The sequence below is a fragment of the Ornithorhynchus anatinus genome, chromosome 7 (assembly GCF_004115215.2).
Source record: "Ornithorhynchus anatinus isolate Pmale09 chromosome 7, mOrnAna1.pri.v4, whole genome shotgun sequence".
NCBI lineage: Eukaryota > Metazoa > Chordata > Mammalia > Monotremata > Ornithorhynchidae > Ornithorhynchus > Ornithorhynchus anatinus.
Genome location: NC_041734.1, coordinates 65,257,823 through 65,263,970, shown reverse-complemented (window position 1 = coordinate 65,263,970; position 6,148 = coordinate 65,257,823). Strand labels below are relative to the sequence as shown.

At 43.7% G+C, this 6,148-nt stretch overlaps 1 non-coding gene across 1 annotated transcript; it reads right to left on the bottom strand.

The window, feature by feature from the left end:
* Positions 1-5,114: 5,114 nt before the first annotated feature.
* Positions 5,115-5,252, bottom strand: LOC114813443. Its single transcript, XR_003761163.1, has one exon. It is a non-coding gene; the product is annotated as a small nucleolar RNA SNORA7 (small nucleolar RNA).
* Positions 5,253-6,148: the final 896 nt, after the last annotated feature.

Genomic DNA, 6,148 nt, shown 5'->3' with positions numbered 1-6,148 from the left:
AGGGAAGGCCTCTTGGAGGAGATGTGATTTCAGGATGACTTTGAAGATGGGACGAGTGCTGGTTTGTCAGATTCATTCATTCATTCCTTCAATCATCATATTTATTAACTGCTTATTGTGTGGAGAGCACTTACTAAGCACTTGGGAAAGTAGAATTCAACAATAAAAAGTGACAATCCCTTTTCATAATGAGCTCACAGTCTAGAAAAGGGGAGATAGAAATCAATACAAGTAAACAGACATCATTACAAATAAATAAAATTATAGATATAAACATAAGTGCTGTGGGGCTGGGAGGGGGGCAAGAGCAAAGGGAGCAAGTCAGGGTGACGCAGAAGACAATGGGAGTTGAAGCGGGAGGGATTCCCAAGCTCAAGAGAGGATGTGGATGATAATAATATCAGAAGTGGCATTAATATCTAAATTTATATTCCACTAGGGACCTTTGAGAGGGTCTTCTAATCTAGGTGTCTAGTGCACTGAAGCCATATCTATCCAACACAAATAATCTGGATTATTTGGACACCCAGCTCATCATGGCTTCATATACTTGAACTAGAGCTAGATTTTTCAACCAGGAGTTCTCAGTGCTTCCAGACCATTTGCATAATTCCCTGAAAACACGGTCAGAGTACAGTTGGATTTGCTCTTGAGCCTCCAGGAGCACAGTGATGATGATGATGATAACATTTATGAAGCACTTACTAAGTACTAAGTGCTGGGATATGTGAATGAAAGTGTTGCCTGAGTGGCCCAGCTGCCTTTCCAGGTGGATACCATGTAGACACTTCTGGATGCATAGGATGTAGAAGGGGGATTAGTGACATTTATTTTGGAGATGACTGGATTCTGCTATCTAAACTGTGTAGATGTGATTTATCAGGTGTGACTCTACCTACCTGCAAAGGCCAAAAGGCAGAATGGAGTAGACATCAGCCTGACGTAGCCACTTGTCTGCTGTGTGACCCTGGGCAAATCATTTCACTTCTCTATGTCTCAGTTACCTCATCTGTAAATTTGGGATTGAGACTGTGAGCCCCTCGGGGGACAGGAACTGTGTCCAACACGATTTGCTTGTATCCACCCCATTGCTTAATACAGTGACTGGCACACAGTAAGCGCTAAACAAATACCTAGTGGAAAGAGCATGGTTCTGGGGGTCAGGGGGCCTGGATTCTAATCCTGGCTCTGCCACTTATCTGCGCCCCACTTTCCTCATCTTTTAAAATGAGGATAAGATAGCTGTTATCCCTCCATATAGACTGTGAGTCCCATGTAGGACATCCTGATTATCTTATATCTGACCCACTGCTTTGAACAGTGCTTGGCACATAGTATGTATGTGCTTAACAAACCAATATTATTATTATTCTTTATTAGAGTTTCTACTTTTGGGACTTCTAACCTAGAGGGTGGAGCTTATGCTAAGAGGAAATTTAAAAAAAAAATCCTTCTGGCAATTCTTTCCGAGTCTCTTGTTTTGCTCATTTCCTCATAAAGAGTCACATTTTCCTTTCCCACACCTTCCCTCTCCTTTCTGTTAGGAAACTATTTCCCAAGTTAATATCTCCAAATGTTCAAACTGAACAGTACTATGAAGTGACAACTTCTTAGGCATCTAGAAAGACCCTTTCATTAGCTTTTTGAAAAATTAAGTACTAATTATGCTGCAGATTTAAGTAGATGCTTCTCCAGGGCTTAATTAGGGCTCCATAAGAAATGATGCATTTGTTGTGCTGTGGGGAAAGAGTGGTCTGTTTCTGAAATCTAAAGGCAATTTGACATGTGGAAGGAAGGGATATTTGGGAAACGGGAGTGTAGCTTTCCAGTGGAAGGTTTCCAATGGCTGAGCTCAGACAGGGTCTCCCAGGAGCTGAAAGTCAGGCAAAGGTCAAGGTCACTTCATCAGGCAGGCTGCTCCTCTGACCTTAGGCTACCGGATCCCTCCCTAAGGAGGCGTAAAGGGAATTGGATTGAGCTGGTGGCAGATTCAAGCTATTCTGTCCCCACCCATCAGAACTCTGGGGGACTCTGGTCCCAGAGATCTCCCTGCTGACCCTTGTGCGGACTAATCAAATAACAGATAGGCTTTCTGTTCTTGTTGGGTGGGGAGGGGGAGGCTGGTGTTGTGACTTTTGTCTGAACTGGGAGGAAAACCATTTATTATTATTATTATTAAAAATAATATCTCATAATATTAATAGTGAATATTTGTTAAGTGCTTCCTCTGTGCCATACACTGCACTAAATGCGGGGTAGATACAAAATAATAAGGTTGGACAAAGCCATTGTCCCTCATGGGGCCCACAGTCTAAGTAGGAAGGAGAACAGGTTTGGCAGGAGCAGTTTGGCAAGGTATGTTAGCAGGGACGAGAGACAGAGACTGAAAGGCCACAAACTGGAAATACTCAGAAGAGGTGATGCTGGGGAAAGAGAAAGGTAGAATTTCAAAGAATCAATGGTATTTACTCTGAACAGTGTCTTAAGAATTTGGGAGAGTACAATAGGGCCTGTTGTGGGCAGGGATTGTCTCTATTTGTTGCTGAATTGTAATTTTCAAACGCTTAGTACGGTGTTCTGCACACAATAAGCGCTCAATAAATATGATTGAATGAATGACTTAGTAGATAAGATCCCTGTCCTCAAGGAGTTTACAGTCTAACAGGGGAGACAGACTCTAAAATAAACTACGGAAGGCAGAAGAATCAGCTCAAGGATATGTACATAAGCTTTGTGTGGGGTGGGGAGGGAAGGGGGAAGTTCCTAAGTGCTTTGTGGGTGAGGGTAAAAGTGCATAGGTGATGCAGTAGGTTGGGAATAGGATAGAGAAGTTAGGATTTGCCTGCACATTCAGTAGCCTTCATTCCTGACTCTCCCATTGCCGACCCTTGGTTCCCACCTATCCTCCTATTTTCAAATCCTTCAGAGCTCAGTCCTGTCCATTTTCAAATCCCTTCTGAAATGCCACCTCCTCCAGGAAACTTTCCCTGCTTCATTTTTTTTCTACCCAAGTTACATCTTCCAAATTATCATCTCAGTACTTTGGCATGACCTCAAGCGCGCTTCTGTATTCACAGCCACCTGTTGCCCTTCTGAACGTAATGATTTACTTGCTCTGCTACTTAGGTCCTTCTTCCTCTTAACTTTTTAGAGAAGCAGCATGGCTCAGTGAAAGAGTACGGGCTTCGGAGTCATAGGTCATGGGTTCGAATTCCGGCTCTGCCACTTGTCAGCTGTGTGACTTTGGGCAAGTCACTTCACTTCTCTGTGCCTCAGTTACCTCATCTGTAAAATGGGGATTAAGACTGTGAGCCCCACGTGGGACAACCTGATTCCCCTGTGTCTACCCCAGCGCTTAGAACAGTGCTCTGCACATAGTAAGCGCTTAACAAATACCAACATTATTATTAACTTTAAGTTATGACCTGCCTGTCTCAACTTCAGACTGTCAGCTCCTTGTGGGCAATGATTGTTTGTCCTCCATCTGTTCTGCTTCACCAAGAGGCACACGAAAGGAGCTCAACGGATACTCTTTTTTGATCCAGGATCGTTGGAAAACCATTCAGCATTTGAAGAACTCCAAACAAATTCCTCTCAAACCCTAGCTAACTGGAGCTCTCTAACCCTCAAACATTCAGGCGGCAGTTGTCTTCCCCATTCAAAAGGACACACTTGATTTTGATACACACTTCATATATGTGGGTATGGCAGAAAGTTCTATAGATGAACTATGACCATTTTCACTATCTCTGGCTCTGCCACTTACCCTTCTCTCTGATGGTATTTGTTAAGCACTTCCTATGTTCCAGGCACTGTACTAAGCATTGTGGTAGATACAAGCACTTCCAGTCCAATCAAACATTTTGGACTGTAGTTTATATTAATGTCTCTCTCACACTCTAAACCGTAAGCTCACTGAGGGCAGGGAATGTGTCTGTTCATTGTTATATGGACCTCTCCCAAGCACTTAGTACAATGCTGTGCACACAGTAAGTGCTCAATAAATACGATTGAATGACTGGTCCAGAATCTTGCTCCTGATTGCTGCCTCTCAGACTTCTCAACAACTCACCTCCATATTGCACTGTTAGAGGTGGTGTTTCCTTGAGGTTCAGAACTACCCGAGCTCAATCTCCTGATTATGTTATGGTCATTAACGGCAATGCCATCTATTAAGCAGAAACTGTATCCCGACGTACCTTCAGAGCATCTCCCTCCCTGCTCTCCTTTGGATTGCCTTCCATTCACCATGAACAACTATATGGGTAACCTGCTACTATTTCTCACCCTTGCCCTACCTAGGAAAGTTGTATTGAAGAGCATCTGTGATTGTCCACTTTTTTCTGTTATCTACTCCTTGTAAGCAGGGAACATGTCTACCAACTCATGTATTGTACTCTGCCAAGTGTTTAGTACAGTGCTCTGCACACAATAAACACTTGATAAATATCACTGATTGATTGACCCATGGATCTCAGGGCAATCTGACCGGTCACTTGATGTTACCGCTAAAAGCCAGTATGGTCCAAGAGGCCCTGGAACCTTCATCTTTAGTGGAAAGAGCATAGACCTGAAGTCAGGAGACCCGTGTTCTAATCCTGCCCTCTCCACTCACCTGCTGGGTGACCTTGGGTAAATAGTTCTATTTCCCTGTGCCTCAGATTCCTCATCTATAAAATGAGGATTCAATGCCAATTAACCCTCCCTCTTGGATTGTAAAACCAAGGAAGGCAGAGACTGTATACATTCTGTGTACATTGTATCTACCCTGGAGTTTAGTACAGTGCTTGGCTCACAGCTAGTGCTTAACAGTTATCACAATAGTAATAATAATTTATATCATCCTAAAAACAGGCATGTAAACTGACAGCAAAAATAGGCTTTGTTCTTGTTGTCTTATGCTGTCGAGTCATGTTTGACCCATAGTGACGCCATGGACACGTCTCTCCCAGACTGCCCCATCTCCAGCTGCAGTAGTTCTGATAGTGTAACCATGGAGTTTTCTTGGTAAAAATACAGAAGTGGTTTGCCATTGCTTTCTTCTGTGCAGTAAACTTGAGTCTCCACCCTCCACTCTCTCTCATGCTACTGCTGCCCAGCATAGGTGAGTTTTGATTTGTAGCAGATTGCCTTCCACTCACTAGCCACTGGCCAAATTAGGAATGGAATGGATATGCCTCTTCTTGACTCTCCCTCCCATAGTCGAGACCGGTAGAGTACTGGAAACTCTCCAGGTGTGACCCTGAGAGGTGAGAAATAGGCTCAGGGCTTCCAAAATTCAGTTGAAGACTCCGCTTCGCTAAACCAATTTGAACATGCCGACTCTTTCCTATAGCCACTCCACCTTAACCATCTTGGCTTCAAAGCTGTGATTCTGATGGAGCCTGGATCAAAGTCCCGAAGAGTAGCTGGGGTTGAAAGAGCTCCTGTAGATGTGGCCCAGAGACAGCTTGCCTGTCACCTTTGTTGCCTTCCTCTCAGCAAGGCATAAGAGAAAACCTTTGTAAGCCAGCTGGTTCTAACTCAAGTTACAGGCACTACAGAGAGGGGGAGAGGCAGTGTGGGAATGAGAGACCTCACTCCTCTAGGAGACACGCTGAAAATGGGAAATAGTGCTATTAATAATGTTGGTATTTGTTAAGCGCTTACTATGTGCAGAGCACTGTTCTAAGCGCTGGGGTAGGTACAGGGTAATCAGATTGTCCCATGTGAGGCTCACAGTCCTAATCCCCATTTTAGAGATGAGATAACTGAGGCACAGAGAAGTGAAGTGACTAGTTATGTGGAATTCCAAAAGGCACCATTTTACAGCTACCTTAAACAGTCAATCATTCAGTGGTATTTACTGAGTGCTTACCTAGTGCAGAGCACTGTACTAAGCACTGTAGAGTGCACAGAAAAGGTCAGTTTCCAAGGAGCTTAGAGAAATCGGATTTTCTTACTCTTGGAAATTTTCTTAAACAGAACAATTGGCCTGGAGGCAGTGGGCTCCATCCTGGGGTCCCTCCCATCTTTATGATTTTATGAACCAGAGTTGATCCTCTGGTTTTATCCTCCTAACAGAAGTTGATGTGCCTTCTAGAGATTAGATTTCCAACCGTTTCTCTCTGCCTTTCTTCGTCTTTAAGAAGAGATAATGGGAATCCAG